This window comes from Pseudopipra pipra, chromosome 5 (assembly GCF_036250125.1).
Source record: "Pseudopipra pipra isolate bDixPip1 chromosome 5, bDixPip1.hap1, whole genome shotgun sequence".
NCBI lineage: Eukaryota > Metazoa > Chordata > Aves > Passeriformes > Pipridae > Pseudopipra > Pseudopipra pipra.
The window spans coordinates 34,985,743-34,997,985 of record NC_087553.1 but is presented as its reverse complement, the minus strand read 5'-3'; the positions used below and the strand labels follow the sequence as shown (position 1 = coordinate 34,997,985).

Here is a 12,243-nt window from a genome sequence, read left to right as displayed (position 1 = left end):
AGAAAACTGCAGAAAAGGAGTTGTGGGAGGAAGTGGAGGGGGAACAGACAATTAAGACTTTAATTGACAGTCCTGGTCCTCAGGAGTAAGTGAGGAACAGTCCAGACAACTACAGTAACAGCAACCCACTACTGAGTGGACAGCCACTTCACTCTGTCAGGATATCACAAAATAGTTCAGGTTGAAAGAGACCTCTGGAGATCATCTAATCCAACCTGAAGATGTCTTGAATGGAACACAGGCATCCAAGAACGAGCCTCAAGGAAGCTGGAATTTCTTTCACTGGATGTTAAGAACTGCATGTGGTGGATTAAACACCTCTGTCTCATATTTTCAAGACCATGTAAGTCCATGATAACTGAATAAACTCTCATGTACATTATTCGGTGCAATACTTCCCATGCAGCCAGGGCTGCAAAGAGAGAAAAGGCTTAACAGGGTGACATATGCTTCAGCTTAGTAGCTGAACGTGCACTATGTACCTCTTTATTCAAAGGAATAAAAGGGAAGTTTTGTGTTCCTTGACAGAAAAAGGTTGACTTGCCCGGTAGTAATAAAACTTAACTAAATCTATGCTTGACTGATCTTAGTCAACAAAAATAAGACACTTAAAATATGTTTCTTTTTTTTTAAATAGAAAAAAGAAAGCTCCATTGATACTGAACTTAGTACTTCTGCAGTACAAAATTTATCACTTTACCCCATATTCTGAATGTAAGTGAAGCAGTCCCTCAATGAAATATGCATTAAGTCACCATCATTTTACTGTTAACAAACACTGTTTCTTAGATTCATCATAAGCCACAGAGCAGACAGTACAATTCCCTTGCTCAGGGTGCACACAGTGCCCAAAACTTGCAAGGACCACAACATATAGTGAACTTGTGTAGCACCTTACAACTATCCCAAACCCTCAGAGAGGTTCTGGAGGGGGAAGAAGATACTGACAAATTCCTACTTCCCCTGAAATGCCTGTAGCACATACATGCCCCCTAGAAATATACTTTTAGGCAATGTAGTAACTTTAGAACTCTTCTAATTTGAAACAAAACCTAAATACTTATTTTAATAATAGTTTTGGACCTGAGTCCTTAGGTGTCACAGCCACACACAATGACAGCCTACAAAGCAATACACTGAAATTCTCCAAACACATTGCCTTCCTTGTCCATTGTGTATCTATTACACCATCTACTACAAATTCTATTACAGATTGATTGGTTCCTAGTTCAGTGTTTTCTCCAACCATTTGCATGGAGCCTAATCCAAAAAATGCTTAAATTCATGAAATTCCATCATGGACTTCAATGGTTTGGATCAGTATAGATGGTTGGAAAAGTGACTAACATAGACAAACCATCAACCTCCTGACATTTTACTAACTCCAAAGAGAGGTATAAAAATCCCAAATGGGTGTTATGCGACACCAGGGAGCATGCTGGATGTTATATGATCATTGCCTACAACATTACCAAAAATCATGAACTGGTTTCCCCTCTAAACAGACATCATTTAGCTGACAAAAACCAGTGACTATTTAAAGTGATCTGTTCTACAAAAGGGGGAATGAATGTGGTTCACTGTTACAGCATTAAGATTTTTCAGGCTGTATGCAAAAATGTCACAGCAAATATATAGCCTTAGCTGCATTACGTCTCCATCAAGAGTTAGGAATTCTGCAGCTCAGCTTAAACATCCAGACAAGTGAATGGACAAAAATTCCAACAAACAGCACAGGATATGGCCACCCTTGGCTGAGAGTTATATAAAGCTCCTTTTCAGGAGCTACTCCACTACCAACTAAATTGATAGTAATTTTCTTATATTAACTTTCCCCTGATTATACTGATAATCATATATGGACCAGGTATCGAAGTGTGTCCTCCACACTGACTTTCTCTAAAACAGCTTGAAATTTTTGTGGAACAAAACCTATAGAGCTACAAAGGTGGAAAATGAAAAAGTTGTCATCCTTCTTCTCACTGGACCCCACCCTATCTTCTGTTATCTAGATTTTCCAAGAGTCTTGGAATTATTTATCTTTTTTTAGTGAATGTTGTAACAAACACCTCTGCAATCTCATTTAGTCCGGGAATAATTTACCAGCTGGACTTCTTTCACTTGGGAAGCTCTAGGAATAAGACAAAAAGATACTTGGCTTGGGCCTGACAAAGGCTCTTGATAAGCATTCATTTTGCTCACCTTGAAGGCCACCACCTTAGATGTGAATCTAATTTTAGTCCCTCACCTTTCTATCCATAACGGACTTTAAGAGCTTGTTTTCTGTTTCCTCTGATGTTTGATTTGTATATCATGGTTGAGGACTCATTTCAAGTTACTTGTAATTTTGCTGCAGGAAAAAGAATTAGAAATCTAACTACCATACATTCTAGCCTGTTCACAGTGACATCAGCTTGAAAACTCATTTCATTGGACCATTCTGAATATTTTGCATTTACAAGCTATTTTTTTCCAAATCATTAAATAAATATAGTGGTTGATAAAACCAGATCTTACTGCAATTATGTCTCTTCAGATGTCCTCAGCAGGATCGCTCTTAGGCAACAGAGTGTAATTCCATAAGGAAAATCCTTCCTATTGTCTGAGTTGCATTACATGCATATTCCTCCTCCTAGTTAACTCCTTACCTGCCAGTCTCCACTAAACTATGATATCACCTTTAACAGAAACATCCCGCACTCCTTCCACACAGGAGGAGTGGTCAACACAGTACCTTAGAAGGACTCATGCCAACTATTTGTTCTTTATGTCATCCCTCTGATCCCCTATCTCCCTTAACCACAACACAAAAAAAAAAGAAGTTGGCTTCATGTTTTTTAGTCTGAAATTCCACAACTCCCAACTCCCATTACAGAAATGCATTTAAATACCACACAAGTACTACAGCAAGAGGCAGACAGCAAGATTTTGCATTTGCATCTCATCTCCCGGAGGGTGTAGGGGCTAGGGAGGGAATGTATAACTCAGAAATAGAAGGTTCAGTACCTAGTGTCTTTTATTTCGGCGTCTGCTATTTCACTTGATCAATAACAACCGCAGTCTCCACCGGCTTCGAGCGGGGACTCACACAGCCGAGCACTCCTGGACCATCTTCCCAGCAATGGTGACACAGGCGTTGCTCCGAGGAACCCCAAGCGCCCGCACCCGTCCTCCGTCAAGACTGGCTGCTTGGCATCTCAACATTTTCTTCGGTCACTTCGTCAGCAGCGAAGAGGAGAAGCATCCATGGGAAAAATGGCATATTACAAATTTTGCTTTGGGAAGCAGAGCTTGGCTCAGACCATTGTCGGGAGCAGGAGAGGGGGGAGCGGCTCTTAAAGCTCCAGCAACCCCTTTCGAGCAACAGCATCTTTGCAGCTGGAGGCGAGCGATCACAGGGGGGAGGGGCCAGGGTGAAAGCATCTTCCTTTTATTTCTTATCTTTTGTTAAACTTAACTAAGCGGTATCAGGCTTCTTTTGTTCTTCGATACCTCCCAGGCTAATTATGTCTCTCCGCGTGACTGAAGTCCACACGCACGCACGATTGCCTGCATGATCAAAAAGCAAACTCGGTTTTCTGCTTTACAGAAATAAATCCTCTGCCCACGGCTCATCGCTGGCGGGCTGGCACATCGCTGCCTGGCTGACACCATTCAGAGCCCGCTCCCAGAGGCACGGAGCAGGAGCCGTGGCAGTTGGATCCGGGAGAGCCCTGGCGGGTCTCCCATGGCAGGCGCGCGGCCCCAGCTGCGCGTCTCGGGCGGCTCCGCTCCTGGGGCAGAGCCCGCGCAGCCAAGCACCGCTGCCAGCCCCGCCAGGAGACGGGAATGCCGTCCCCCGCCGCTGCACTGATCTCTCGGGGTGACTGTATCGAAAGGGGCATGAGAGCTCTACACTACTGTATTCTGTAATTTAAAGAGCTCAGGCGAATGCCACTACATCTCATCTAATCGTATAGTGTCATAAAACGTATCATCTGCTGTAATCCGACCATGACAAAGCATGGCTAAAACCTGAATCATAATCCGAATAGTCCAGGCGTGTAATTAATATCACGGATTGGGAAACACCAGTCGCGGGCAAGCGCCCTGTGTCCGGGTCCGGGGCCCGGGAGTGCGGCAGGGCCGGGGTGGGAGGGCGGCAGCGGGCGAGGCAGAGGCAGGAGGGAGCGGCTACGGGCGCTGCTGAGCTCGGCGTGCTCCTCGGCGCGGGGACTTCCCCTGGAAGCCGCTGCAGTGGTTTTCACCAGTCCTTAAATAAATTCTGAAGTAATCGCGTCTGCCGTCGCTGCCTCACGCACGCGGCTCCCCAGATGCAGCCACTGCTGCTGCTTCGCGGCTCGCTCGGCGCTAATTCCCTCACGCCCACTCCTTAGGAAAAAAAAAAAAAAAAAGAAGAAAAAAGAGGACATCAGGGCGTGACTTGGATGTCGAGCGGCGCTCCCTCCGCTCTTCTTTGCCCCTTACAAATCCTCTGCTCACGGCTGTGCGGCCCCCGGGCGGCTCGGGCAGGGGCACGAGGGGCTGCGATGCCTTGGCCGCCCAGCGCCACCTCCGCCCGTCAGTGCTAGCCCAGGAGGCCCAAGGTGGGCAGGTAGAAGAGGTATGGGGAGAGGGGACGGTGATGGGTGTCCGTGGAGGAACTGGACACTGTGAATAAACGAGTGCCAGAAAATGATTTTTAAAGTCTGCGTTTTCAGAGTGTTTGTTTGGAATTGAATTCATCCCAGTTTGAGAACGATGTGCAAGAATGAACTACGCAAATTTCGTTCTTGCGAGAAGAATTGCAGTATATGTTTACATTTCTGCCACATAGCAAAAAGAGTTTCATCCGAGAAGGATTGACTGTGTTGCTTCAGAAGCCTGAAATCACTTCATCCACTGTGGAAAGGTGACAGAGAGGGGAGCAAGCCACAACCAGCAAAGTGCTGAGTCTCAGTGATGGTCACTGCTGTGCTTGCTTCACAGCAGGGGTGACACTGTACTGTGGGAAATGGAGGATGCACGTCTATGGTGTAAGGCAAATATCTGAGAAGAGTTGCCAACATGGACATTTCAAAACAAAGTGCAAGGAAAGTACTAATGCCATGCCAGAGTGTGTTGCCAGACCTCAGCCTTTCAGTGTAACACATAGGTTAAAAGACCCAAAATAAAACTGTTTGAAGTGGCTTTTTGTCACTTCACTTGATCATTTCAGATTGTTATCCTGACTTCATTATCAGCATACAAACCACTAGAGCAGTTGCCTGATAATCCCACTGCAGCTGAGGGCAAGATCCATCATCCATCAGATTCTTATACCATATGGCTATCACAAATCTGAACTTTGACTAAGGCAAGTAAGGAAAAAGTAAGGAGCCCAGAAAACACTTGTGAGAGCAGTCTTGCTCAGGAGGCACCCACATAGGCCTTCTAGTATGAACTTCTTTGAAAGAGGGCATACCTGATGGGGGTTTTCCATTATTTATTTAGGTTTTTTTTTCTCTTTATTTAAAATTAAAGAGCATTATCCTGTGCAGTAATATATGCAGCTTCAAACACTCTAGAACTTATCATTGTAACTTTTTATAACACATCTGTATGCATTGAAGTATTTCTAAATATTGATAAAGATGAGTGTCACTCATGATATCCTGCCTTCTTCCCCTCTTTCAAACAGCATTTTCCTGCTTAAAGCTTTTGCCAGGCATGTGAGAGATCTGTCCGTGTTCACCCAAGGTGGTTGTTTTCAGCACTCACCTTGAAAAAAATTCCAGTCCTTGTTGCATGTACTGTAGGAGTCAATTGTTTGCGAGCTGTAGAGCAGGCAGATCTCCTTCGCAGTAGTTTGATTTACAAATATTTGTAGAATACTTCGGGAAGTCTGTTGGCTCCTTATCTCTTCATGCCCATTCTCCCTACTGCCTTTCAATCATTAGAGCACAAACCCAGCACAGAAAGGCTATTATTGCTACTCATAGTATTGTCCTAGTTGACCTGCTGCCCGTGGCTTCCCTGTTGCCGGGCTCACAGATGAGTAAGTTGCTGAAGTACCATGTCTCACAGTGCTGAGGTTACTGCATAGTGCAGAAGCTGCCAATTAGTGCCTGTGCTTTGTGGCACCAATTTAAACAGAAGCCTCTTTCTATTCAAGCATGTAGGGTTTTGAGGTAAATGAGATGGAAGAAGAAGGTAAAACTCTAAAGAATGGAAAATGAAGAACTATGAAAGAATCACAAAAACTGGGGTGGAGAAAGACCTTTGGGCTTTGTCATAATAAGGGAATACTCCCTATAGTAGAGGGCATCTTTTGGTAAAACTCAACTAAATAGCGAGTTTTGATCAAGAGTATAAAAGCATAGTGATATGTTCCATGGAAATTTCAGTAGTGAAAGGTATTGAGTGTACTATTTAATTATGAGCTTAAAATTCCTTTGAATGGAATTTTACTATCTGATCTCCAAAACATAGTTTTGCTTATCTAAAATCCAACTATTCTATTAATTCTATAATAATTCTATTAATCACCCCAAAAGTATGAAATGCCCAGTCACTCTGTATTTGTGTACATATATACTGGCAACTGATATCTGAGTACATGGAACTAACAGAAGATAAATTAAGTAGGTAAAGGCAGGTAGGAAGAGTACAGTGAGATTGTACTCTTTATTACCATAGGAAGTCCTTCTTACCATTTGCCAGGTTATTTAAAAAAAATATATTATCTTGTCTCAGAAAGACCCATCTGAAAGCTGGCTTCCTCCCCTGTGTAAGTGTTGCCATGGGTCCTTTTCATTGCTGTCTCCAACAAAAGTAAAGTGGAGACTTATGAAGTCTTTTGCTGCGAACAGGGCAAGAGGGAATGGACACCATCATGCTCTCAAGGAATGACTGATCGTATAGGGAGCTGAAGAACCAGCTTAGAAAAGATTTGCTGTTACTTTCAAGACATACAGTGCAAACTGAGGAGCAAGTAATAGTGATATTTGTTATGTGATATAGCAAGTTATGTGATACAGTCAATGCAGCAAGAGGGGAAAGTAATTCCTGTAGCCTTGTTTTGAATCATACTAATGATTAACACTTCATTCGTTAAAGCCTTACAACAGGTACTACAGGAGGATGAAGGCCTGTATGAGGTTTTTAGATGAAGATGGAGAAAGAAAAACCTGTCTTAGAAATGTTACATAGGAAGGAAAAAAACACGAACAACTAGCAATAGTTTTATCTAGTCTTCACTTGATAAAGAAGCCATTAGAGACTAAGAGAGGAGTGCAAAAATTAAGTTCAGGAGATCTTGGCTGAGATTGGGAAAAAAGTGTAATATTGTGCAAATAAATTACATTCCAAAGTAATTGGAGTTATAATTCCAATTGTACTTTACAATTACATTCATGCTTATTTCCCAAAGGTTCTCTGCATATAGTCATAGTTTTAAGGGTTCCTCTGTAGTTCCTCACTTTAAATTGCTTACCTTATGTCAGTGGTGGGGTTTACCTTCCATAATTTAATTGTTGCATTTCACTGGAAGCTTATCATAAACCCTGTTTGCTCTCACACACACACACACATAAAGTCTATATATGGCCTCAGAAATCAACATGGCAACCTTAAAAACCTTGCAGACATTTGATGGGGAGGGAGAAAGTTCAAAAGAGGGACATACCTTTAGCTTAGATGTGATTCGTTCAAGGCCAATTAAAGACCAATAAAAGACAAGCCTGAGAGTTTGATAGCACAGTTAGCACATTTTGGTACAGCTGAAAGTTCTCAACTGGGAAAGGGCAGTTTTTATCTCTGTCTCAGTTACTCTCATTTGCAGAGTAGACTCTAGCTGGCAGCTACAGAATGGCTGATTAGACCATTGGAGTTTTCTGGTCTTATTGCACACTTTAATGTGATTTTTCTGGTGATGTGATTTAAGGGATGATAAAGACCTGCTTGATTATCCCAGTTACCACATAATGTTGTACATGAGAACCAGAAACTGTAGAGGAACTTTTCTTTTTTTTTTTGTAATCTAAGATTGGGAACATTGTCCAAGAGCAGTTTGTTCTTTTTTCTCATATTTGTCAGCTGAAGTGTTGCTTGCAGCTAAAGTGGCATAAGATATGAGTAAACATTTTAATTCAGTCTGTTATTGAAATACTTAAGGTGTAATAGAAAATTTTACTTCACCATAATTACCATAAAAATTGAATTGTATCATTCAGCTGTACTGAGAGTAGCTAACTCCGTGATATCAGATTCTTGGACTACAATTTATTTATTATTTTAATTATTTTCAACATACAGGTGCAAGCAAAAAAGCATGAAGGCAAGAAAAAAATTCTTGCATTTCTGGCATAATTTTTCTTTTTTGTCTAGTTTCATGTTTTTTACAAAATGCTCTAGATTAGTCTTTGCCAACGATATGGAACAGATCTGAGTGGGTAATAACAATATCTTTAAAAGCCACTGAAACTGAGACATATGAAAGAGAAATTCGTGTCCTATGCACATTGCTCAGCTAAGGACCTTCCTTTTAATCCATGAAAATGTAAAAACATGCAGTCTTCCTGCCACATCACTCTAATCAAGAAACAATGCTTCATAGTTTTAAAAATACTTTAAGCACTTTCAAGTTTGGGGTTCTTATGCATTTGTTAAAGGTCATTTAATTCATAATTCACTTCATTACATAATGTGAGTTAAAGGAAGAACTAATTCCAAAGATGAGCACAAGGACCAAAAAACAGAAGTTGACCAGAGGAATTAGCAAAGAATAACATAAAACATAACTGATGATGAAAGATCTTGTCATTAAGAAACAATCAATTCTGTAATGCCATGGGCATTAAAACAGACATCATAGCCAGCATCAAAACAAACTGTTAGTCTATCTTTCCACCACTAGATTCTTGCTCCATCACAAACAGTGGAGCAATAACCTTTCCATCTGAAAATGTCAAGACATTGAGGCATTGGATGGGCATTTTAGGTCATGCCTGGCTCTTTCACACATAACTTGTTTGCACTAAACCCATACAAATCAGTGTTTGAATTAGAATTTTCATCACTAGATTGCCAGTTTACTCTATTTCAGTGTAGCTGGCTTCAGCTACTTAGATTTCATAATTTTTCAACTCTGCTACGAAAGTGCTATCCATCTGTATAAAAATACCTCAATGATCAGGAAACTGCATTACTGCACTGTGGTGCAATATGGCTCCTCAGCTAGACAGGTTACCCAGAGAAAGACAAAATATGCACTCCTCTCCTCATTCCAGATTTTATGCACAAGAATATAAAATTCTAAAACAAACCTTGATTCTCAATGTGTTCAAATATTCTATATCTGTGGTTTGGATTAATTAAAGCTTTGGGTTTGACAGTTTTGTTCTCTTATTACAAAAGAATGTTTCATTATTGGGAAAAATTTTATCTGCTCAGCAAAAATAATAAAATGAAGGACTCTCATAGGATTTTCTTAGCTTCTTGGCAGAATGCAGCAGTGTATAAACACGCCAAAACAAAGACACACAAGAAAACATGCTGAAGTAAGACAATTCATTGTACATCACCTGCCTGTGACAAGATAAAATAAAAAATGCACAAGAGATGCTAGTTAAAACAGATGTTAGTGAAAACATTTTGTGAATTACTTGAAAGGTGTCATGGAGAATAGGATATAAGTAACTATACAGTTTAAATGCATTCCCTGGAAAGTTAAACAGATTTCATTAAAAAATGATCTGTTTAGTTTAAAAATGTCTTCCCAGTTTTCAACCATCAGTTTCACATATAGCCAAACCGCATCCACTTTCACTTCTGATTCTATGAAAGAAGTTCAGAAGATAATTGGTTGCCAGCAAAGTAAAGCCTTGCTTTGTCAATAGACAAAGTCAGTAGTTTAGGAGATTGTAGCGCTGCATTCTGATCTGCTGGTATTCATTCTTACTGGGTGTAAAAAGCTTCAAAGAATGCAGAGTTGTTTCTGGGGCTGTGTTATGTCTGGGAAATCTTCCTCACAGGTATGTAAAATGACATTTATTAATTTTTTTCAAAATAAAAAAATCATATGCTTACAGAACAACAACAACAAAAAAGCTCTTTCACACTCTTTTAAGGTTTGTGTGACTTTTTTGTTTTGGTTTATGTTGGGTTTTAGGGGTTTTGTTTGTTTGGGAGGTTTGTGTAAATTGTTGGTTAATGGAATTACACTAAAACAAAAGAAGGTAGTTTTTTTGCTTTCTGGACAATGTAAATTAATTTTGTTGAATACGTAGGGCCAATTGCAAAATCAGGACTTTAAAAAAAAGAAAGAACAAGAAAACAGAATTAGATTATTTGTTCACTGTGGTATCTAACAGTCCTGTTACACCTGTTAATAGTATGGTACTTCAGAGAGGTTTTCAGTTTCATTTCTAGAAAAAAGAGACTGACTGTGGGATTTCTATCCATACCAAATATTTTCATAATTAATGTAACACTGAGAAAGAGAAGTCAGTATATGGACTGTACATCTTTGTGGCACAAGCTTAGATTTGCAATCATCAGTAAGAGAAATAATAGAAAGTATAGGACTACAAAATGTCACTACTAGTTCCCTGTTTTGGTAGGTCACACTCACATGTGTTTTCATACTCAAACCATTTTATTACGTACTTGTTGAGTTTACTGCCTTCAAAATATACCTGACTGAGAATCTCAAATAGTAATAAAAAATGACGAGCAAGAAAAAGAAAACCAAACCCAAAACCAAAACCAACAACAACAAGAAAAAGAGAGAGAAAACAAAGTGGCTCGTGTGCAACTGTTCTTGGAACTAGAAGTTTATTTAATACTGTGGTCCAAACAGCATTAACTGCATTGCAAGAGGGTTGTTAGTTTTCAGCCTATCCCTTTGTTGGACTGCACACCAACACAGGGCTCTTAGATTTGCTCTTTTCTGTACACTGACACAGTAACATGAATAATCAGCCATCCATGAACAAAGAACTGAGTGCTTGTGGTGCCATTAAATATGTAGCAGTACAAATTTAAATTTACACAAAACAGTTATGTTGAGCCTCCTCTTTATTTTGCTCTCTATATGTTAGATTGTTATGGATCACATTAGACAAAAGGAAAGCTATTCTACAGCATATGTTGCATTATACATGATTGTCAAATATGTTACTTTTGCTTTTAAATTCTAGTGCTATTTAAGGCTCTTTATATTTAATGAAAAATAAAAAAATATTAACTCTACTTTTTTCAATTATCTGAAAAAAAATCACGGTAAAAATAGTAATGGTCTAGAAATTCAGTAGTAGGGAGAAATATATGTATTTGCATTATTTGTAAGTTTTACCCTTCAAGTGTGTCATATTTTCTGCTAATTATGTGGATTGCTGCTAGCACTTTGTGTTGTTAGTTTCAAACTATTTTCTGTCATGGCAAAGATTTCTTAACATCTGTATGTTTGGCAAACTTCACACTTCTACCATTAGCTAACAGAGGAAGGAAAGGAAAGACAAGCAGAAGAGCAGAGATGAACAAAAACTCATTATTTGCAGAACTCCAGATCCCAGCTGAAGACCTGATACATTTCATGCACACACACATACTCGTATATATACCCAGCAAGAGATACCCAAGAGAATTTTAAAAAAAAATCATACCTACAAAATCTCAGTGTAATAAGAGTTCTCCTGAAAATTAAAAGATAAATTTATCAAAATCCTAGATATTATTTAAGTATTGAAAATGAGAAAACCTTACTGTAAAATGTGACCAATAGAATACATTTTAGAATTAAATTGTCACATGCACCTAAGAAATTATATTTTGTTTACATTCTACTTCTCCATGTCTTCTTTGTATCCTGTAGATTTTTTCTTTGTACTTTTTCAACATTTGTTTGATTTTGGTAAGAATATTTTTCCAGTTTATTACTGGAAAGCTGAAGACGACCATTGACAACTATTATTGATTATTATTAATTTTTTTTAAAAAAACAACTCTACTTTTTGCTTCCAGGTAGTCCTTTTCTGTCTGTCTTCATTTGTTGAGATAAAAGCAAATAAAATCTAATATGTATAGATAACTATTATAAAATATAAAAATTTGTCAAGTGATAGGAAAAAGACTATCTGAAATTTGCAAAGGAGAAAAATATGCATTTTAAAGTAAAAAATAAACTCTGCACAAAGAGGAATTATTTGAAACAACAGATCGGATGGTAAGAGAAAGATGTAGTTAACCAATGAATACATTTACCTAGCATTCTCAGAAAGAAAA

The 12,243-nt window shown here is 39.2% G+C and overlaps 1 protein-coding gene across 14 annotated transcripts in view; it reads right to left on the bottom strand.

The window, feature by feature from the left end:
* PPFIA2 (PTPRF interacting protein alpha 2) overlaps nt 1-3,303 on the bottom strand; it is a 321,066-nt gene extending 317,763 nt beyond the window's left edge. For 5 of the 14 annotated variants that reach the window (XM_064655547.1, XM_064655552.1, XM_064655551.1 and 2 more), the window contains exon 1: nt 3,007-3,291. The gene's annotated coding sequence lies outside the window, so the exon portion shown is untranslated. Of the gene's footprint in view, nt 1-3,006 lie in introns of all 14 variants that reach the window. The other 9 variants (XM_064655549.1, XM_064655553.1, XM_064655558.1 and 6 more) reach the window with 5 other exon arrangements.
* Nucleotides 3,304-12,243: the final 8,940 nt, after the last annotated feature.